At 39.4% G+C, this 25297-nt stretch overlaps 1 protein-coding gene across 1 annotated transcript in view; it reads right to left on the bottom strand.

Moving 5' to 3' along the window:
* LOC122788638 overlaps positions 1-25297 on the bottom strand; it is a 1051127-nt gene that overhangs the window by 602768 nt on the left and 423062 nt on the right. The window lies entirely within an intron of this gene.

Raw genomic sequence — 25297 nt, 5'->3', positions numbered from 1 at the left:
TTAATTATTGAACATTGGAATTCAATCCTGATCACTACAGCTAAATTTTGTGGGCACAAATTATGCTTTGCACATTACCTTTAAATTGCGCCATGCAAAAATCAGCTACCATCACCTAAATGAACACATAATGAATTTGACATTACTTACAAAACTTAAAATTATTATAAAATTAAAACCACGACTAGACAAGCATAAAAATGCATTAGTCAAAATGGACCAAATCCTCTATGAAGAAACAAAAGAATTGAACCAACTAAATACATAACAGTTCTATAAAGCTGGGAAATAACAACACATTTATTTATTTATTGGCATTTCATTACTGGGATGGTCCATTTTCAATGGAGGCCTGGGGAAAACCTGCAAGTACATGTTAGAAGCTTGAACAATTAAATTAAATTGAACAGAAAGTTAAGCATCATACTTTCCATACTTAGGTTAAAATCATACATGTACATATCAAAAGGATTTTAACAATATTAAATGGGATATTCATAAGAGATCATTATAGAGAGTTAACATGATCACTTTTGTAATCGAGTCAAAATAACAGCATGGAGGAAGGAGTAGAGTTAGTAGGAGGAGCTTGAAGATATGGGAAGAGGTTAGGTGTTGAAGGAAGGGGATGTGGAGCAGTTACAGCTCCAAATGGAAGATAGGTAGTGGTGTAATAAATTATGAAAGGTTGCAATGTTTGGGATAGATCTGAGAGATATAGGGAGAGAGCTCCACTTTTTGGCAATAATATAGCAGCATAGTAGCTGGCCAATTGGAAGTTTTGGTTTATGAATCTGTAATAGATGTTGAATTTCAGTTCTAAGTTATCTTTTGGGTAGGTAGTTGGTGAAAAGAGACGAAAGGGCATCGCATGATGATGGAATGTATATAATTTTGTGTGCTGTCATTAGTTGAATGTATGAGAGATAGTGTGGTAATTCCAACCAGTTTAGAAGTGCAATGCTACACAGTGGTAGGTAAAATAGGAGGCATTTGTTGCAAACCGGGCAATTTTGTTGTAGCAGGTTTCTAGTTTGGATTTTAGGTTAGAGGATAAGTTTGTGAGTAGTAGAGCACAATAGATCAGAGAAGGTAAGAAAGAGGTGACGGCTAGGGTCTTCTTTGTACCGGGAGTAGGAAAGTCTTTATACCTATATCTTTCCTAATAATGCTAAAGTAATGTGTGTGTGTGTGTGTGTGTGTGTGTGTGTGTGTGTGTGTGTGTGTGTGCGTGTGTGTGTGTGTGTGTGTGTGTGTGTGTGTGTGTGTGTGTATATATATATATATATATATATATATATATATATATATATATATATATATATATTATATATGGATCCCCTGCATTTGACTGAATGCACAACTGTTTGACAAATGCAGAAATGTGATTTAATGCCGACAGTAAAGATGGTACTGGATATGTTGATGGTATGGAATGTTGATACAGGTAAGTGAAGTTGGGGGTGAGAGTGCATTTGCATGTGTATGTGAGTTAGGGTCAGGATGAGTGAAGGACGGGTGCTGTGTGTTTCTGAGCGGGTTTGTGTATTTTAGGGTAAGGGTTAGGTTAGGAGATAGATGTAGTATTGTTTGTGTGTGTTTGTATGTCCGAATCTGTCTTGTGTAATACCAGGATGTTAAGGCGTAGGGTTAGGGTTGAGGGTAGGAGCATTATTAAGGTCAGGGTTAGCACCTATTACTAAGGTCGTACTATATGGGTTTGAGGTATTATAGCATAGATGAACACCATGCCTAATTCCTTTTTTTAATGAATGAGCAGGTAATATCAAATTAGGTGTGTATTTTGTTCCTTTCTTTCAGGCGTGATTTTATTTTTATTTATTTATTTTGAATTGGATTATTGTATTTCTGATGGCTTAAAATAGTTTGTTTCTGATTTTTTTTCTTTAGGCACGTATATAACAGATAGATTAATGAAGACTCATGAACAGTATAACCAGATAAAATATTTGTACTTTTTGCTAAAAATAAATTGTTAGTGTTATTGCTATATGTACTTAAAAAAAATCCAATAAAAATACATATTCAAGAAGTTGAATGGATCTAAAGCCTTCTCTGCAGCATGGTATTGAAACAGTGTATAATGGAAATGCATGATGTTAAGCAAAATGTATTACTGAAATTCTAAACATTCAAACACTCAGCAAATCACATAAATTAATACAGCATCCATGGGACCAGACAACATCCCAAGCTGTGTACTACATGAACTACAAAATGAACTGGCAACTCACCTAAGTGTCATGTTTAATCATAGCCTTACCTCAGGCATCATGCCCAATGACTGGAGCACAGCTACAGTGATCCCACTCCACATGGGGGGATCCACTTTGGATCCTGGGAACTACCGTTCCATCAGTCTGACGAGCCTGATCTGCAAGGCCATGGAACATATTACCATTGAACTTATAAACAAAGACATTGGCAACCTTCAAACACTGGACACCACCCAGTTTTGGTTCTTGAAGGGCTGATCTTGTCTCCTGAACCTAATTGACTTCTTCAAATCAGTCTCCAGAGCCATGGACATGGGTAAGGCAGTTCACACAGCCTATCTGGATCTCGCTAAGGCCTTTGACACCATCTTCCACTATGGAATCATAGATGAACTTACTAAGCTGTGTATAAATCCCTGTGTCACTCGATGGGTTGCCAACTGGCTTACCGACAGAACCCACACTGTAAAAGTAGCCAACTCCAAATCCAGCTCCAGACAAGTGACAAGTGGAGTACCTCATTGTTCAGTCCTGGGACTGTGGTATTTACTTCTCTGAAGAACAGGCCAACACTGAGGGACTTTGTCAAACACAGTTCGCAGATGACTGCAAACTGGGAGCCATTATTGAATCCCCAAATGATGTGGATATTCTACAAAAAGCCCTTACAGAAACAGATGCTTGGTGTCAGAGCCATGGGATCAAGCTCAATGCCAAGAAGTGTACAGTTATCCACTTTGGGAAAAACCATGTACCCATGAATTACCACATAAGTGGCAGTACACTAAACACTGAAAGTGTGATAAGAGTCTTAGGAACACAGGTGGACAGTGGTCTCACCTTTGATAATCACATTGCCACAACAGTCAGGAAATCCTTCTATGTGGCACACCTCAACACTAAGGGCTTTTCATCCAGAAAAAAGGAGGTCATTGTCCCACTGTACTCATCCCTCATTAGAACCATCATAGAGTACAATGCCCTAATTGGTATGTACCTCACAAGCCATCTGCAACAACTGGAAAGGCCGCAGAAACACCTCACTAAAAGAATCACAGACCTAAAGCAGACTCCCTATGCTGACCGACTAAAAAAAAAAACTCCAGCTGTACTCTGTCGCATATTGTCTACTCAGAGGTGATCTCTGCTTAACATACAATGCCATGTCAAACCCACAGCTGTTGGATATGCTACATTTAAAGAAATCCCAATCCATCAGAGCCACACACTCCAGGGACCTAAACCTTGTCATCACAATGAACAAAACATGCTGGAGGGATAGGTTCCTGACCCAGAGTCTCCTATACTCTGGAATAGACTGCCCATACATGTCAAGCAGAGTGCCTCCTTGGCCCTCTTCAAAGGGAACATTGACGACTGGATGGGAGATAGGAAATTTACCCCGGGGATCACTTCAGTCATCCTGCTAGACAGAGGTCCAGGGAAGTAAATATTGTGGGAAGAAATAGCCAGAGAATTGTTATGGCTAGGCTTGTATAGGCCCTAGGGCCGATAGCCTAGTACCAACCTACGAAAACTGTTAGCATGAACCTTCTGTCATATGCAAGCAAAGGCAAGACTCTTCTAAGTAACTACATTAAATGAATAAGAAAAACTCTCAGTTATAAAGACTATTTTAAACATATTTCAGGGGATTCAATAAGCTCTGTGAGGCTTCACATGAAGCCTAGACTAAGTGTACATGTTAGTGTGGTGAGCAACATTGCTAATTGCATATTCATGCTGCTCATCACATTTACATGAATACAGGCAAGGTTTCATGGCCAGCAGTAGTGTTGCCGATCAGGAAACCATGCAGAATAGCAGGAGCACAGAAAGAAGAAGTATTCAAAGCCACAATGACTACTGGGGTTGAAAATACTGCAATGACAGCGTAACAACACAGTTAAGAAAAGTGTACTGAGTGCAATGTACACTAAAGCAATTATTTGTGGAATGAAATAATGGAGGTGAGAGTAAATGGCAAGGGAACTAAAAGGAACGGTGTACTGGGTAGGGAAAGTGTGCTGATGAAAATATGCATAGACATAAATTATAGGAATGAATAAAGAGGAAGAGGGCATGGTAAATATGGCAATGTCTCCAGTATAGGATATGCCAATGTATGTAGACTTCTAAGAAAAGTCAGCAACATAACATTAAGCGCAAGTGTCAATAGCACAGTACATACTGATGTTTACACCTGCTGAGCTAGAATATTATGATATAAACACACGCACATATGTACATATATATATGTACACGTACATATGTCACAGTCACACAAGGTTACATGTCAATGGAGGTGAATGGTTGTGATATAAACATCAGTAATGTGCTCACCGGTAGAACACTTAGCAAGGACCCTTTATACAATAGGGGCGATATGCATACTCTGAAGATCTGCAAAATGACATGCTTGAATATGACTGACATGTCACCATAGCTCTCAACCAATCAGGGACACATAGCAAACAGACTCCTGGACAAATGTAGAAAGAAACAGTGATGATCATGGATACATTTAAAACATTATGACCATTAACCTGCGACACTGACAGAATATTATTACTGTAACTTATTATACATGTTCTGCAGTAACAGACGTGTACAGCTGTAATGATAGTCAGCATTTTATAGGGGAAATTCACCACCCCTTCTAGTTGAAATCAGGTGCGATCCTGGTCAGCTGAAGGTCCGCATGACACATAAGCCACAATCCCCCCCCCCCATAAAAATCAAACACGTCACCAATGCTGTTACTGAGCTGTGCATTTGCTGGGTACAACACAGAAAGGCGCATCACACATGCATCTAGTTGAACACCTTGAAGGGAAGTCTGCATTGCCAAATCCCAATGAGTATTCATCCCAGAGAATAGTTGTGTGTGGCTTATCAGCTGTATTGGAGCTCACTGTTCCAAATGTGATGCACTTCACTAAGACATCACTGCATGATGTAGGTATTCGACATACAGATAACAACACATACAAACACCGCACTATTATGAGTGGATTCTCTACATACAGTTGGGTATTGCATGCATATGTCGCATGTAATAGAAATTAATTTTGTGTGAGCATTAAGAAGTAATCCATGATAATGAATGGTACAGCAGTATGTGGGACAGATGGCAATGCATCAGCTATACCCTTGTACACAGAAATTAATACTGCCACATATCAACTATAAAAATACTTGTTGAATGTGAATGTATAAGTTAGGTGTGGGTATTAAACCTACAAAACTTGAATACACTATTACACTTGCCTAATACAATCCCTAACAGCTACAGGAGAAAGCATGCATGCTTGCTGCTACAGTTAAGATATGCATACTGAAGTAACTACTGATCTATAGAACCATAATAATTAATACAATCAGGGTCAGTTGTGCTTGAGATCTACCCCTTGCCTCTCTGAGTCTTGGTAGTCTCTTAGCATGTGCCTTCCTATTTGCATCAAGTTCCTCTGCAGCTGTAAAATAGAGAATGTCTGCAGAGGTCTTCCAACAATAGTAGCAACGATTTACTGCCAAATTGTGATTTCACATTTTATGACTAGTGCACCAACCCACACAACCATGCCAACTGCATTTTGGTGACCAACCAAACAGAAAGGGTGTTTATGAAACAGAGATGATGGTATGAAACTTGTCAGTGATTTTTGGCATGTGTGATGCTATACCTGGTAACACTTTGTCCAATGGTCAACACTGAAATGCTCAATGGCTTATCTTTCAAGCCTTGACTTTGGATTCATAGATTCATAGACGGTTACTAGGCTAACAACCCAGGAGGCCTTTCTAATCCTAGCCAAGTTTTCCCAAAAGAATAATGATGTCCTGCATCCAAATAGGACATTGAGCACCAGACATTTATAAGCTACTTGTGTCCATAAGGGACATGAGTGCCAGGCCTGGTGTAAATTTCTAATTTCCTCATCCACTTGCTTGGGCTGTGCTTAAACAGGGGTACTGATGAACTCAGCTTCACATGCATGGGAAGTCTGTTCCATAGAAGTGGCATTCACTGGGACACACCTGTCTCTCCAGCATGTTCAGTTTAAGTCACAGGCAAAATTCAGGTCCCTAGACCTTGTATTCCTGATTCTCTTTGACTTACAAATATGTAAGAGATTCATAAGTGTGGCATATGTAGATGCCTTGCAAGCCAGGCATAGATCACCCCTCAGCATACCTCTCAACTGTACAGATTTCCACAGAATGTCCAGATTTCTGACTCATATTTTTGGTCTGCTTTTCATAAAATTCTGGTTTTCTGCCAAATGAGTGGCAAATCATTAAAGACTAAAGTTAGAAAATAATGACAGACATTTGAGCTTCAGACTTCACATCCTTCAGAAAATTCATACTAATGCAAAACCTGTTATTCTATCAACTTTCTAAGTTTGTAAGAAAAATATTTAAAAATTGTCCTTATTTTTGGGCCTTTGTCCCACTTTTACTTATGGCTTTGTCCAGATTTCTTGCTCTGACAAGTTGAGAGGTATGCCCCTCGGCAGTCTGTAGGAGACTGAGTAGAGGGAAAGGGCTTTAGGTGCTCTGCATAAGGGAGGTTTGTTATGCCTTGTATTCTGTTTGTAAGGAACCTTTCAGGTCACTCTAATTACTGCAAATGCCTGGTCAGGTACATAACAAAGGAAGCATTGTACTCTGTGATTAGAGGAATTGATGGGATGACTTCACACATATTTTACACACTGTTAAAAGTAATTTCTACAAGCTGGGATTCAAACCTATGTAAAAGGGAATACTTAAATTTCCACACAGGTGGCTATTACTCACCGCCACAGAAGAAGTGCTTATCAATCATGGTTATTAAAGATATACAACCTAAATAGTCACTGGTTGTATACTTCAATTAGACCTGTATGTGTGTGACATTAAATGGTCTTGGGTCATGCATCCTCAGCTGTAATACAGAACTAAGGTCTGACCGAGCCATCTAGGTTTTATTGAATCCAGTCCTTCATGTCTTTTATACATTCATTTATTTTATGACTTCTGTGTTTGTTCATTTGCTCAGGGATGCCACAACCAACCAATATACTGAGGTGTCAGGGTATATGTGTTTTGTGGATACCACTTCTTAGGAAATTCAAATTCATCCAGGCAAAAAAGAATAGCTAAACTGAATAAAATGTCTGTATGGTACCATACTGAATGTATTGTATGCAACTATGTAATGTGGGTCTTAGTAATACAAAACATATAATCAAATGTTCATCCTTTCTGTATAGCTCTACATCTTGCAAATTTTAAAATACTTCTTTCAGAAATTTGGCTGAGCATAAAGCATTTTCTTAAAGTATGTGAGGTGTTAAGCCAGTAACCAGTATATATAATGTATCACCTATTAAACATTCGATGTTAAGACATTTTAGCAAATAAAAATAAAAAAATAGTTAAAATTTAAGCAAAGCAGCAATATATTATAACCGCAACACCCTAATCCCAACTATGAAGTGCAAAACATTGAATTAAGGAGAATAGTTGTTTTTGTTAGAAAATGCATGCATTCCCTGCATTTGTGAAGCAGTATTGCCTCAAGGTAAGTGAATATAAATAGTGGGGTATTGAAGATACATCTCTGTCTAACACTGGGGGTACATAGCCAGATTCCATGCATGCATACCTCTGGAATATATTTGAATAGATAATTTCTATATTTTCACTTCGAAATTTGATACATTGTGTGATGCAATAACAATCCTTTGCTTTACAGATATTAAAGCTGCATTTTAATGGTTAGTTTACGCTGACCAATTAAGCATTCATGCTTTTAAATTTAAAGTTATGGATTTTGACTAGAGTACTGTCCCATCTGTGATATATGCTCTGTTTGGTAAATATTCTATATAACTGTTACAAGTGACAGAATCTTAGTCATGCCATTTATGTCCTAAGGTCTGCTAGAGTACAAGAGAATCTTCTGGTGTGAATGTCAACGCTCAGTCTTCATTTTGCCAACAGTGGATATAGACCTCCACTAGCCTGGATGTTAGCAATGTTTCAGCTAAACTGATTTTCTACAACAGACACGTGCACTGTCAACCTCTATTCTGACCAGACTCTCTGTCATTCATTGAAAATTATTCGATTAGGTTGCAAATACCTGAGCCCTTCACTTCCCTAATGTGTGACATTGAGCAAGTTAAGCAACCAGACACTGTTCATGGTTTGCCCATGAAAAGGGATTTTGAGTCAAGTGGGTAACCTGGTTAACAAATGGGTGTTATTATTAGAATGGCTATTACTTTTAATTCAGGCCATGGGATTTCACTGCTTGCATGGAAAAGATATGTGGTAAATGGTATTTCCTCCTTTTCACAGTTGCGTGAATGTGAAGTTGTAATATATAAATAAGAAAGAAGGGGTAGTAAATGCCATCCAAACGTGGTACAAAAACAATATTTCCACTTAGTCCACAGGCAGTTTAAGAGAGAGAATGATGTTCTAAATCAGCTGAGACTGAGAGGCAATGTTTAGATGATTTCTGTCTTACTCATTCACATGACATACACGTGATTTTACAAATTGATAAGTATTTGCTCCCAGGTATTTAACAGCAGGCTTGATGGCTTCCCTTTTCACTGTCCCAACCCATTGGTTCACTAAAAACACATCTGCATTTTCCAGCATATGTGCATATGGTGTCAGCATACTCCTGTCTACTGGCTGTGGCCAGTTTTCCTTCCTTATCCTCCACCCATTTTTCACTGATTATCACAAGCCATTCTCGGTCATCTTGCATTGAACAGTACAGCCCTGTAACTTAGCAACACACTAAGTGATATCAGAATGTCCCTTCCAGCAGTTATAATAATCCTGCCAATGATTACAATTAGATTTTCTAGTCTATCGACTCTCCAACTAGGTTAGGTGTCCCTGCATATTTGTTAATCCAGACCATAGTAAAACTCCTCTCAACCACCACTAGTTTTCCATGTTGTACTTGGGGTTTGCTACATTATGATGTTAATGATATACTTGTAGCCAAGGCTCCCAGTTGTGTGCACCATGATACAGAACTACCACCGTACTGTGCCTCCCATTCTATACCACTCAGTCCTCACCCTCCTGCCCTTCCAGATTTGCAAAGCTATCTTCAAGAATTGTAAACATGCAATCCCCTGCAGGTAGGCCTGTGTCATTGGGCTAATTTCTATCTCTTTCATCTCCCTGCTATAAAACCCACATTTGCGTGGTTTTGCGCGCCAGGCAGCACTGGTTAGCTAGGGTTAAATTATTCCCGGCTCCACGAAGTCTACCCTTCAATTTTTCCCTTGGAACTAGTCAAACTTTCAACTTAAGCTCTCAAACCATTCATTTTACAGTCCAGCACTTGCTCAAATCTCTTAGTAAGCACTAATAAACACTAGCACTACACCCCTCTATACTATACAGAAGTACAAGGCTCTCTATTAGCCCCTACTGGACAATCAGTAAAACGGTTCACTTTATCTGTTCAGGCATGTCCAAAGGGCAGTTTCAGGTGTACTCTCCAGTCCAACTGGTGAATCTGGGCATCTTGAGGCAATGTTACAATTGCCTCATGTACACAGCAACCCTCTCCTCCTTCCAACAAACACAAATGTATACGAGAGATGCAACTATACAGTCAAACTGGAGGCCAAGCTCTCTCAACCCAAGACTGGAACAGTCAGTCATGAGGAGAAGGGAAACACTTGCACCACACTACCAGTCTCACATAAACCAGTCATATCTGCACCAGCAAATAACACACATAAATACACAAAAACATACTCGGAGGCTCTAAATAAAAATCTGCCAAAGCAGCAGAGACCTCCAAAGCAGACATCCAAGCAACCTCCATCCCCCAACAATAACCACCTATCACATACTTCACAAAGTCAGTGTGCCACGCAATCACAGCCCTTAAGGCTAAATAACACACCCAATACACTAGTAATAGGTGACTCTATTGTCAGACACACTGACATCCCACTCACTAGGCTGAACAAGGAGAAGGTTACTGTAACCTGCCTGTCGGGTGACAGGATCTGCCACATAACACAAGCACTCAGGTTACTCCAGAACAGGTACAGATATGACTATGTCATTGTCCATGTTGGTGTGAATGACCTGAGATGTACCTCCCTGGACTACATGAAAAGAGACATAGAGGAGCTCTCTGATCATGTAGCCCAGGCTGGTATGACCCTGACCCTGAGTAGCATCTTGCCCTCACTAAGAATGATGCCACAGTATAAAGATAAAATGATCAATTTTAACAATTGGCTAAGCTGTTGGTGTCGTTCAAAGAGGATCCAGTGTCTGTCAGCCTGGGATGACATGTTCAACAAGCCATGTTGCTTCACCAGAGATGGCCTTGCACCTGTCGCCCTTAGGCTTTCAAGTACTGGCCAAGGCTCTTGCCGCTCCCATAGTGCCTTTTTTAGGCAAGGCTCAAAAGACAAACCCACCTCCATAAACAACACAAGAAACCAAAAACTGAGGGTAATGCTACTCAATGCCAGAAGTCTAAACCTCAAAATGCACGCACTCAAGGCACTCCTCAGTATGGAGAGAATCAATATCTGTGCAGTAACTGAAACCTGGTTCAAGGCTCCAGAGAGCACCCCAGCACTATCAGGCTATAACTGAACCCGGACCGAAATACAAAAGGCGGGGGTGTATCCATTTTCATCAAGGATACCCACACCTCCAGGTTATTGGCACAGCACAAGGCCTTGGAGACCATCCATGTGCAACTAGCAGTGGGCAAAGCTGATTTTCAGATTGTAGCTTGCTACAGATCACCCACCTTGTCTCAGGACCCCCACTCATCATTCCTGATAACACTGGAAAATATGAAGGCCCTAAAGGATAATGCTGCCCAAACTGCAGAATCTTTTACAAATGCACTCTATGAGCACCTACAGGAATGCATGGATCGAGCTATCCCAAGTATAACCAAGACTCACTCCTCCAAAAAGAGGAAACCAGTCTGGTGGACCCTGGCCATAAATAAGCTATACAACAGAAGGAGGAAACTATTACATGATAGAGCAAAATCCCAAAAAGGGAAGGCATCCCTGATCAGTATCAACAAGAAACTATGATCCCTCATAAAATCATCCAAGGCCAGCTTTGAAAGAAAAATTGCCAAAGACTCTAAAAATAAACACAAAGCCTTATTTAGCTTTGTCAAGAATCTTGGTGGCAACTCTCAGATCTGCTCTGAGCTAGTGCAAAATGGCAAAAAATACACTGAACCAACTGACATTGCCAACATCCTGTCTGACAGATTCAGTGCAAACTTTACCCACCCACTCACCCCCAAAAGGGCCTGCGTCCATACCAGAAGAATGTAGAGGCCCAGATATCATAGACACACAGGTGAAAACAGCCCTTTCCAAAGTCAAAAACACAGCATCAATGGGACTGGATGGTATCCTAGGCTGCATCTTGCACAAGCTCCAAAATGAACTAACTCCTCACCTAAATTCACTGTTCAAACTCAGCCTTACCACAGGCTATGTACCCAAAGAATGGCATACAGCAACAGTTATCCTGCTACACAAAGGTGGTGCCACAACGGATCCTGGGAACTATTGCCCTATAAGCCTGACTAGCTTGGTCTGCAAAGCTATAGAGTGCATCATCATGGAACACATTAACAGAGACATTGGGAACCTCCAGTCACTGGACCCTACCCAATTCGGCTTTGATAAAGGCAGATCTTGCCTCCTAAACCTAGTTGACTTCTTTGAAACAGTTACCAAGGCCATAGATGAGGGAAAGGTAGTCCACACAGCCTACCGGGACCTTGCAAAGGCCTTCAACACCATTCCCCACTCTGGCATTATAGATAAGCTTATCAGCCTGAACATTAACTCCTATGTCACGAGATGGGTTGCCAACTGGCACATGGATAGAACTCACATGGTCAGAGTTGCTAAACCGGTTACAAGTGGCATCCCACAGGGCTCAATCCTGGGATCCCTCCTGTTCGGTATATACTTCTCTGAGGTACAGGCAAGCATGGGAGGACTATGGCTGACCAAGTTCACAGATGATTGCAAACTGGGGCCATAATCAACTCTCTGGCTGACACAGACATCCTCCAGAAGGGTCTCATGGACACGAATACCTGGTGTCAGAATCATGGCCTCAAGCTAAATGCTAAAAGGTGCATAGTCATCCCCTTTGGGAAAAACAAAGTGTCCATGAACTACCACATAGGTGATAATCCACTAAGTACGGAAGATGTAATTAGGGATCTGGGGATCCAAGTAGATAGCAACCTCTCCTTTGATAATCACATTGCCAAAGTGGTTAGAAAATCCTTCTATGTAGCCCACCTAATCACAAAGGGGTTCACATCTAGATCAAGAGAGGTTATTATGCCTCTCTACTCATTGCTCATCAGGCCCATAATAGAGTACAATGCCCCATTTTGGATGTACTTTACACGACACCTGCAACAGCTGGAAAGACCACAGAAGTACCTCACCAAGAGGATCGTGGGCCTCAAACAGATGCCCTATGCAGCTCAACTAAAGAAACTCCAGCTCTACTCGGTTGCTTACCGCCTACTCAGAGGTGATCACTGCCTGACGTACAAGGCCATGTCTAACCCCGAATTAATGGACATGCTCCATCTCAAGAAAACCAAATCTCTAAGAGCCACATGCTCTAGGGATTTAAACCTCAGCACAACAATAAATAGGACATGCTGGAGGGATAGATTCCTGCCCCAGAGACTTCCCTCGCTCTGGAATAGAATCCCAATCTATGTTAGGCAAAGCCCCTCACTGACTCTCTTCAAGAGAAATCTTGACGAGTGGATGGGAAATCATAAATTTACCCCTGGGATCACTTCAGTGGCCCTGCTGGACAGAGGCTCAGGAAACCAATCTAAAAGGGAGGCAAAAAACAACACATTCTGGCTAGGCTTATAAATGCCCTTGGGCAGATAGCCTAGTACCTACCTATGAACCTATGAATAATAAATAAAAAGAACAACACTTAATGATAAAAATGTTTTCCTTACCAAATTTAATAATTAGTGTTGTCTATAGAATTTTAAGAGCAAAATGTATTCGTACTGGGAAATACAATAGAATGACATGTATAAGTTGCGGCAGTGTTGGTAGAATACTTTGTGGGTAACTGACTATGCAGTGCATCAGGTATTTATCTGCTCAAGCAATGAATCACAACAATTTTAACACCGCATCAAGGCATATAAATCAGGTACAGCACAAACTGAAAGAGTTCTCTTCCTGCAGGCAGTTTTTGGCAAAGTTTCACTCATCAAATTGAATTATACTGAAATTCATCATCTTCTTTTGGCTGTTCCTGTTAGGGGTCACCACAGCGGATCATCTGTTTCCATTTCTTCCTGTTCTCTGCATCTTGCTCTGTCACACTAACCACCTGCATGTCCTCTCTCACCACATCCATAAACCTTATCTTAGGCCTTCCTCTTTTCCTCTTACCTGGTAGCTTCATCCTTAGCATCTTTTTCACAATATACTCAGCATCCCTCCTCAGCACATGTCCAAACCAATGTAATCTTGGCTCTCTGGTTTTGTCTCCAAACCTTCGAACCTGGGCTGACCCTCTAATATACTTATTCCTAAACCTGTCTACCTTCGACACACCCAGTGAAAATCTTAGCATCTTTAATTCTGCCACATCCAACTCTGACTCCTACCCATATAACATAGCTGGTCTCACTACCCTCTTGTAGACTTTCCCTTTCACTCTTACTGGTACTTGTCTGTCACAAATCACTCCTGACACTCTTCTCCACCCACTCCATCCTGCCTGCACTCTCTTCTTCACCTCTCTTCTACACTCACCGTTAATCTGAACTATTGATCCCAAGTATTTAAACTCATCCACCTTCGCCACCTCTACTCCCTGCATTCTCACCATTCCTCTATCCTCCCTCTCATTCACACACATATATTCTGTCTTAGTCCTGCTGACCTTCATTCCTCTTCTCTCTAGAGCATATCTCCATCTCTCCAGGGTCTCCTCCACCTGTTCCGTACTCTCACTACAGATCACAATGTCATCTGCAAACATCATAGTCCACGGGGACTTGTCTGATCTCGTCTGTCAACCTGTCCATCACCATTGCAAATAAGAAAGGGCTCAGAGCTGATCATTGATGTTATCCCACCTCCACCTTAAATGCATCCGTCACTCCAACCGCAGACCTCACCGCTGTCACACTACCCTCATACATATCCTGTACCACTCTTACATACTTCTCTGACACTCCTGACTTCCTTATACAATACCACAACTCCTCTCTAGGCACCTTGTCATATGCCTTCTCTAAGTCCACAAAGACACAATGCAACTCCTTCTGACCTTCTCTGTACTTCTCCAACACTCTCAGAGCAAACATTACATCTGTAGTGCTCATTCCTAGCATGAAACCATACTGCTGATCACTAATCATCACCTCCCTTCTTAACCTAGCTTCCACTACTCTTTCCCATAACTTCATGCTATGACTGATCAATTTAATCCCTCTGTAGTTACTACAGCTCTGCACATCACCCTTATTCTTAAAAATCGGTACCAAAACACTTTTTCTCCATTCCTCAGGCATCCTCCCACTTTCCAAGATTTTATTAAACAATCTAATTAAAAACTCTACTGCCATTTCACCTAAACACCTCCATGCTTCCACAGGTATGTCATCTGGACCAACAGCCTTTCCAGTCTTCATCCTCTTCATAACTATCCTTACTTCCTCCTTGCTAATCCATTGCACTTCATGATTCACTATCCCCACATCATCCAACCTTCTCTCCCTCTCATTCTCTTCATTCATGAACCCCCTCAAAGTGCTCTTTCCATCTGCTCAACACACTCTCTTCGCTTGTGAGTATGTTTCCCTCATTATCCTTTATCACCCTTACCTGCTGCACATCTTTCCTAGCTCGGTCCCTCTGTCTAGCCAATTGGTACATGTCCTTTTCTCCCTGCTTAGTGTCCAGCCTTTCATACAACTCTTCATATACCTTATCCTTAGCCTTCGCCACCTCTCTCTTTGCCATGCACCTCATCTCCTTATACTCCTGTCTACTTTCTTCATCTCTCTGACAATCCCACTTCTTCTTTGCCAACCTTTTTCTCTGTATACTCTCCTGTACTTCCTCATTCCACCACCATGTCTCCTTGTCGTCCTTCCTCTGTCCAGATGTCATACCAAGCACCTTTCTAGCTGTCTCCCTTACTAGCTGTGCTGTAGTTACCCAGCTATTTGGTAACTCTTCACTGCCACCCAGTGCCTGTCTTAACTCATCCCTGAACTCCACCTCCCAATTACCCTTTTTCAATTTCCACCATTTGATCCTTGGTGCTGCCCTCACTCCTCTTCTTGATCACCAGTGTCATCCTACAAACCACCATCCTATGCTGCCTAACTACACTTTCCCCGGTCACCACTTTACAGTCTCCAATCTCCTTCAAACTGGCCCTCCTACATAAGATGTAATCCACCTGTGTACATCTCCCTCCACTCTTGTATGTCACCCTATGCTCCTCCCTCTTGTTAAAATACGTATTCACCACAGCCATGTCCATCTTTTTCGCAAAATCCACTACCATCTCATTATTACCTGAAAAAAAATGAACTTGAAGTGGAATTCAAACCCATATTTCACAAGGGGCAAATTCGTCCAAGCCTCTTTATTAGAAATATTAATTCACTCTAAGGTCTGTAAGGGAAACTGAAAATTCAGCACGTTCAGTGCATCATAATTTTGGGGTATTTTTGCATTCATTGTTGTTTTGATTTTGTGACATTTGCTATGAGTATATTCTGTTTCTACAAGCCATGAAAAAAATACTATGTGTGAACAAGTTATGGCAGATTTTTATTAAGTGCTCTGAACATAAAGTAAGATGTTTAATTAAATAAAGCCAATGAAAATAGAACGGTTTCAAAATTATCAGAGTTTATTATTTCTAGCCGTATATTTAACTTGATTTGTGTCAAGATTTAACATATGACTGCGCTGCCCATCAGTGACAAAAGATTTGGTTTGGGGAAATTAATTATGTATATCTTGAGCAGTGCTTATCAATCTTCAATCAATAAACAAACTAATAAAGAGTTATCATTTAGTCATAAGCTGCACTAGTGTATTCCTTATTCGACTGCAAAGCATTGGCATTTATTGGACTACAGTCTTAAATGCTTAATTAAGTTTCAGCTGCCTTCCTTCACTGATGAATGTCAGAGATAAACAGCCAAAGACATTTACTAGATGGCAGGAAGCAGTGAGGCACAGAGCATCGAAGACAAAAATATCATTAAAAATTCAATTTACCAACTTGGCCATTAGCTCATCCTTAACTTTTTGTTCTCCGGTTTTATACACGATGCTTCATTCTGAAGGAACAGTGATCACCTCCTCCTCTAAAATGGTAAACTTTGTTTAGTGCTTACTAGCTGTTACTGTGATTTTTGAACTATGAAATGAAATGCCTATGTGTGTACGTGTGTGCTTGTGTGTCTGTGTGTTTGTGACTGTGTGTGTGTGTGTGTGTGTGTGTGTGTGTGTGTGTGTGTGTGTGTGTGTGTGTGTGTGTGTCTGTCTGTAACAGCATATGTATGTCCAGAAGTACACATAGAGAATAATATGACCTTAGCTTAGGGACTGCAAGAACTTATCGGCGGATACTATATCTTTTACTGAATTTCAAGCTATTGTCATGTAAAAATGTGATGTGGCACATACATATTGTATATCCCATTGAAAATGCAGCATGAGGTATATATTTTCAATAAAAACACAAAAAGCAAATGCATTTATCAAGATACTAAATCAAAATCAGCCAAAGTGCTGTAGTAAACATAATCTTAGAAGTTAGCTTATAGGAGCTTTCTGAAATTAATTACAAAGTTCACAGGATACTGTTATTTAAATAACAGAAGCAACATTTAAAAAGGCATAAGAATAAGCATAAATATAATTTGAGAAGTTTTACACAATATTATGCAAACGGCAGTAAATAATAAGCTGGTTTCATCTCACTACATTTCAAAAACAATGTCATTGTATGTACTTCAATGTCATACTTTATATGTTTATTGTCTGAGTTACTATATTCATGTATGAAAATTGTAGTAGAAGACCTCAAAATGATGGTACAGCTGAACCAATAAACAATGCCAAACATGAATGAATGATTCAGGTTGTGTTCGACATGCTTATTCTGTTTGCATTAGACTAAACAATGCAATTGCATGTTTTCCTTTCATCGCTCTATAACTTAAATAAAACTTAAACAAAATACATGAACTCCATGCCACCCTATCACTATACACTCCTGACATTGCTGTACTAACTGAAACCTGGCTTAAACCCAACATCAGCAATAATGAAATCATTCCCCCTGGCTACAATATCCTCAGACAAGACAGCACAACAAAATGAGGTGGAGGAGTAGCAAGTCTGAATAAAGACACTCTTAATTTTGAAAAACTTCAGGTAAACATCCCAGATACTGATAATAGAGAACTCTTAGCATCACATCTAAAAATCAATAACAACAAACATATCGCCTTACTAGCTGTATACATACCACCAAATAACCCCTCCACAATAGAAAGCCTTCTCTTATGGGTCTCAGCCACATTTAGCCAATAAACTATACTAGTTGGTGATTTCAATACCGATTGGCAAACTTACTCATCAGATAACCCCTCAACTCATATCAACCTACATGGTTTCACTCAATTGATTCATCCACCCACTAGAATTGACAAAACCAGCAACAAACAAGCCATTCTTGACTGGACCATGGCTAACAAACCCTCTCTAAGCCACCTTTCAGGCTGTCTACATGGCAGCTTAAGTGACCACCTACTAACCTTCTTTCTAAGACACTGTAGTTCACCCACAAATCTACAAACATATAAACGAATAAGTAATACAAAAAATTTCTCCATAGACACCTTTAAACAAATACTATAAGCTGTAAATGGTCCCCATTAAAATACCTCACACTAGATGCAGCAGTCGATTATTTCAATAACTTATTTCTTGATGTTCTAAACACACCTGCCCCCATAAGACACATAAAAACAAAAACTAACAACTACCCATGGCTCTCTAAAGAAACCAAACCATTACTAAAACAAAGAGTCAAACTCTGGTATCAACATATAAACAACAAATCAAAACCTTCCCTAGACACCTACCACCACCTAAGAAATGTCTGCACGAAGCAAATCAGAGCTGATAAAATACTGTACTATACAAACATTCAGTCCAAGCATCAAAACAACACACAAGAATTATTGGTCTCCATCAGCTTATTCATCCAGGCTACACCCCTACCCCATCCTCAAATATCAAAAACACAGAAGAAAGCACAGCATCCCATTTTAACTAATTTCTCATAAACTCCATCCTCTCACTCATAAAAAACAAAAATAGCCTGCAACAAATCACCTTCCCTACTATCACCAATCCCCCTACCTCTCACTCTCTTAAATACATCCAAACAAGTACAATAAAGAAATTGCCAAGCCAACTGAAATCGACAACCTTTGCTGCTGACAAGCTGCCAGACGCCTACCTCAAATTAACAGCCGATGTAACCTGCTACCTAGTTTCGATACTGATCAATAGATCTGTTACTGAAGAGTATGTACGTAAAATCTGGAAAACCTCCTACATAATCCCACTCCACAAAGGAGGCTTATTACCAGAACTATCTAACTACAGGCGAATATCGGTACTATCCCCTCTTTCTAAAATGTTAGAAAAGTGCATCCACTCTCAATTGATGCAACACCTGCTATCTAATAAGCTCCTTTCCCATGCACCTCATGGATTTCTACCAGGCTATAGTACCACCATGACACTGCTCAAATTTACCAATACTGTCAACCAACTAAAAAACAGTGGTCAAATGGTTGCCTCAATATTTCTCAACATGTCAAAGGCATTTGACACAGTGTCCCATGAACAACTTCTACATCAGCTTGCATCACTTGGCATCTAGAAACACTCTCATTTGGTTCCAAAATTATCTATCTGACAGCTATCAATCAGTCAAATGGCAAGATGACCTCTCCTCCCCACTTCCCATTACAGTAGGTCTTTCAAAAGGCTCAATTCTTGGGCCTCTGCTCTTCACAGTTCTGACCAATAATCTACACAAAGCTACTAACCTTGCTTCCATCATACAATATGCAGATAACTCCACTGTCATCTGCACCGCACCTTCCCTAAAACAACTGCAAGACAATACACAAACATCTTTTACTGCCATTGAGTCTTTCTTAGAAAAATACCAGCTCATCCTTAATCCCAACAAAACCAAACTAATGCTGTTACCTAAACAATGCCACAAAACAAACTCCTCCAACCATGACTTTGCAATCATCTCATCCAATCACACTCTAATCAAACCCACCTGAGAAACCAAGCTACTAGGTATCATTCTAAATGATAAGTTAACATTTGACAAACATATATCTCATGGCATCTAAAAGGCCCACATTAAATTAGGTTCCTTTTACAGAGTAAAACCTTTCTTAACAAACTCTTCCAGACAAGCTATTGCCAGGACCCACCTACTATTCACTTTACTCTATGCCTCCCCTACATTTACTTACCTCAAAAAATCAGACTTAAGCAAACTTGAATCATGCTACCATAAGATAGTCAGATTTGCTGCTAACCTGTCCCACAGAACCCATCATTGTCTTGCTCTGAAACAACTCAAATGGCTAGAGCTGACCAACTTGCTAACCCTAAACCAACCTGCCATAGCCCATTCCATAGTTTATCTACCCAAAAAATATTCCACCCTACAGGAGCTAGTACAAACCCACTTCAATAGCAGGATTCTACGATCCTCAAAAAAATTACTACTCGAAGTTACAAAATCCAACAACAGTTTTGGAGACTCACTATAGTGTATAACTACATAACTAAATCATGAAACTCTACCTACCAGAACATACTAAACCCAGCAAACCTAATGCACTTCAAAAAACTGCTAAGGTCCCACCTAAATGACAACTGGTTACGCCCCTGCTCCTCACCAGGCTGAACCCATTTATCCCCATCCTCACCCTCTCTCTCTCTCTAATCTCCACTTTCAATATATCTCTATTTGTTTACTGATCTCATGTGATTGTAAGTATAACAACATTAATCATAATTTACAGTACCAAACAGGTTTATCTGAGACACTACTCCATTGTATATTAAGCTGTTGTATCTCTGAGACACTATTTCCACTGAATGATTTCTTGATACTAAGTGTAACTGTCAAAATATGTGTTACTATGTGATCCTGTTAGCCTTATTACTAACTTGGAACTGTAATATGTTCTTATGTGATTAACTGCTATCATTTCTCTGATTGTTTCACTATTGTTTAAAAGACTGACTGTCATGTTATTATGTAGAGCTTTTCTCCCCGGGCCTCTGTTGAAAAAAGAACAAATTTGCCCAGTCAGACTTCCCAGGTAAACAAATGTTAAATAAATAAATAAACTTACAGGGCAGATTGCAAAAGATATTGGGTACCATTCCAGACTAGGACAGATGTGGTACTCCTTTATAACCTGACAGATCTCCTAGCCCTCCCTCCATAAATGAGAAAGCACATGCCAGGGAAACAGAAAACCAGATATGAAGCAGTATAAATAGTAGCTTAGCAACGGTGGGGCAAAAGTGGCAGCAGCACTAGCAAAAAGTGATACAGGGCACAATAGGCTGGTCCAGATTGTTCTTTTGTATATACTGACATTTACAAATAAAAGCTGGTATTACAATTCTAGTTAAAACTAAGCACTGTAGCACTCCATGTGTTATATAAACAGTAGCAACCTGCTTGCTACACATGCAGCAAGCAGTTTGCTGCAGTTTAAAATAATAAAATATCTTTTTTATGCTCTTCATTTTTTTTCTTTTTTTGGAGGCGTGTCAGATTAGAGAACAGTACTGGGTATAATAATAGATAGCTACACCTCGGAGTATAAAATTCAATGCAAGCTCAGCAGTAAAGCTACTTGGGTTCACTAAGAATACGACTCATGATGTAAGTTTATGATATACTTTACTGTAAAAAAAGCACATCACTTGTAAGCTGAAATCCAAAAAGTAATGAGATAAGGGACCAAACTGCTTGTCCAAAGAGACTGAAGGCGCACTATAGAGCATAGCTGGATGCAGATAAGCCATAGATGTAGCCATCGAGACAAGCATTGCATGTCATATAATACTTAAGGCACTGTTTTATATACCAGCTATCATTAATGAAATGTGAATGAACAGCCAGGATTAGAACTAGGTGTAGGCACAAACAGATACACAGAAAAAAATAAACATGAAACACTCATATTTTTAAAATGAGGTGATATGCAGACACACCATGAATGCACAACTGAAGTGGAGTATTTAGAAAACCATGATGTACATTGGCACACAAACAATGTAGCTATACTGGTGTTACATGTATCTACAGATCTATGTATAGATAGATGGATAGAAACATATACATATAGACAGATGGATTGTTATAATTTGTAAACACAATGAAAAGGGTGAAAGTTTCATTTTACAATCCTTTGCTATAAATACAATGAAATACTAATGATATTGACAGCCGACAGCTTAAAGAGGAGAACAAGTAGATCACAGAAAAAAAACGCTGGAAAAGATTAAAGAAGGAATAGAAAGCAGTACTTACATATGTATAATATGAACCAAACAACTCTACTAATGCAGGTGGCAAATCACGCAGTGTTCAGCTATGCAGATATCAGCTAGTTGTATATGCCTGATTTAGCCATTGCCCAAACATTGGCATTTGTATTCAATACTGAGAAATTGAAGTAGCGCCTTTTTGAATGTAATTAGTGTTGGCTTCTGATATCCTGAGGTAGTAAGCTCCATGATGCAGGTATAAGATTGTAAAATTTTTTTTTCATCTATTGCCTGTTTGAAATGGGGTCTTGACAAAAACATGGCATTACCTTCAAGCAAACCACAGGGAATTGTTTGCCTGCCTCTGTTACAGTATATGTGATTGAGATGAGCAGTGAATATGACTGTTACAGTGTATGTAATAGAAACAAGCAGTGAATATGACTCTGTTACAGTGTATGTGATACAATCTAGCAGTGAATATGACTCTGTTACAGTGTATGTGATACAAACGAGCAATGAATATGACTCTGTTACAGAGTATATGATAGAAACAAGCAGTGAATAGGACTCTGTTACAGTGTATGCGATACAAACAAGCAGTCAATATGACTCTATTACAGTGTGTGATACAAATGAGCAGTGAATATATTTGAATGTCGAATAGTTGAGGTGGTAAGTGACCCTCACAGTTACTGATACACACAGAGATTTTTGATGAGAGATGCAATGATGTTATCTTGGGCCCACCCTGGATAATGAGTCTGTAGATCTTGATTGCATTCACTTGCAGATTGTGGGTGTTCTGTGCAGAATTTAAAGCAAATAGTGGTAAACAGTATTCTATTTTGGGCATTATCATTTGCAAAGCCAGATCTTTCCTAGATTATCTTGGGATTAGATGACAGTATTTTTATGCTAACCCAAGCTGACCAAATGCAACTTTTGTGAAGGTTTGGGCATTGTGGAGCAAAGGTGACTTGTTGCTCAAAAGTTACTCCTGGTCATCTTTGTTCAGTGACTGCAGCCTGTGAGTTGCTTTGAGAGACTGTAATGTTTAATATGGGGTTGGACTTTTGTTTTGGGTGTGTACCATATGTCCCAAACAACAAAGTCATTAACATCTTATAATTTAGTACAAGCTGCAGTCTGAAAGCCAGTTTCCTAGTAAACTGAAGTCTTGCTGTAGCTTTACTTGCAAGTTGTTGTGTGACTTATTAAGTGTTATATGTTGATGTTGTTTGTGTAAAGCATACAGTTAAAAGTTGATATATTAAAAGACAGGTTGTTAATGAATATGGAAAAGAGTATTGGACACATTACTGTGCCTTCAGGTTCTTTAGCTGAAAAAGGTTCTCCATTGATGAATACATTAGAACCATGTGTTAAAGTTCCATTACTTAGGTATGAAGTGAACCAGCATAGTACACCATCACTTATACTAGAGATGGCTAGTGTTTTGTGAAGTTGACAGATTCAAAAGCTTTCTTTAGGCTAATAAAAATAGCATCTGTTAGATTACCTTTCTCTGTAGCCTCAAAGATAAAGTTAGTTATAATGAATGATGTTGATTGTGTGCTGTATGTTAGTTAAAAGTAAAAGGCCTGGCAGGTACATGTTAAAACAACTTAGTGTTTGTTCTTTTTACTGCTTATGAGACCATCTATTCAGTCAGCATATATATCTTACACAATGTCAATCACATACAAACAACAGTACTTCTACAGATATCTCCTTCACTACACCGAGTTCTTTGGATAACAAAAAACCTTTGCTGCATGTGTCATCAAGTGTAGTCACACAGAAGGTATCTATGAATATATGTATACATATGTGAATATGTGTATACAAGTTAAACCACGGACTGTGATGTTATCAAAGATAAAGTTAGCCCTTCAGTGCTTACTTTTCCAAACATTCTATTACTGTAGTATTTATCATCGAAGATTATATGGCCTGTTTGTGATTTAGTTTTATATATTGCATATGTTAATGCATTTAGCATGCTGTTGCATTCCTCCTTGATGTTTACATACAGTGCTAATACAGTTGCTTACATGCTTGTGGCTGGCATTCACTAGAGTAGGTCACTTGCACTGAGAGCAAGTCTTTTGGAATTGAGTCCAAAATGTGCTATACACCTAAAATACATTTTCTCATCAGTTGAATGGCAGTTCCACTTCTCATATTATTGTAGGAATTAATAAAAAAGCTAAGGTCAATTCTTTTTAATGCTTCATTACTTGTTATGTGTGTAGGCTATAGATGCTTTAAGACTCATTTCAAATATTACCTGTTGCTATTTTTTTTTATAGGGCATAGTTGAAAGTGACACCATGGCCCCATGTGCAAAATGGGAGAAGGGTTGAGGATGGATGGGTGTGACAGGCAACTGTAATCTACTTGTTTTGAGTTCTGGTCCATAGTTTGCATTCCTGTATGAAAGTATGTGTATAGAGAGAGATATCCATTTGATTATGTTTTAAAATTCATCTAGCATAACTACATTTATCAGAAGTGCAAGAAATAAAGTGCAGAGAGATATTTACAAATGAAAATGATTACAGCATCACTGTATCTCAAAATATTCCTCTTAATTTGAGGTGCAATGATACTGAAATGTGTGTGTGTGTGTGTGTGTGTGTGTGTGTGTGTGTGTGTGTGTGTGTGTGTGTGTGTGTGTGTGTGTGTGTGTGTGTGTGTGTGTGTGTGTGTGTGTGTGTGTGTGTGTGTGTGTGTGTGTGTGTGTGTGCACGCGTGTGTGTGTTTAGAAATGGACCCAGATCCCCACAATGAGATGGGTAGTGAAAAATGCATAATATCAAGTTAATTTACTAATCAAACTTTAATTTTCAATGTGAGCCGCAGTCATAAAAGATACCACTTATTCTGCTGCAATCTTAAATTTCAGCATGACTTATTCTGCTGAAATTTTCCATTTCAACATTCATCAAGAACACTATTTTATTTGTGAAAGATGGAGAAAATAGGTTAAATATATCTCAATAAGTGTGCAGCCAACATTTATTAATTGTGCAGACAGTCTGAAGTGCCCATTCAGTTTTTATCTGACAGTTATAACTAGAGCTCTAGTAACACTGGACATGTTAACTACAAAAAGTACACCATTCTGACACTGCAGAGCATGAGAACACTCCCTTTACTATTAAGTTCAGTGGCATCAGAGTTCATGTATATAAATAACAGGGGAATTGAGGGTGAAAACCCCTCCCTCATCCATGTCGCGGGGTGCCATAATGTGAAACTTTTCTGCAAAACTACTCTAAAAGTGTAGCAGTGTACTTCAGAATTCAGTGCTTCTACGAGAGAATCTCATTTCAATTCTCTGATAGTACTGGTTTTTGT

Source organism: Protopterus annectens, chromosome 14.part0, assembly GCF_019279795.1.
Source record: "Protopterus annectens isolate FY-2018-M chromosome 14.part0, PAN1.0, whole genome shotgun sequence".
Taxonomy (NCBI): Eukaryota; Metazoa; Chordata; order Ceratodontiformes; family Protopteridae; genus Protopterus; species Protopterus annectens.
The sequence above is the reverse complement of the archived record's forward strand: the minus strand, read 5'-3'. Positions and strand labels throughout refer to the sequence as shown.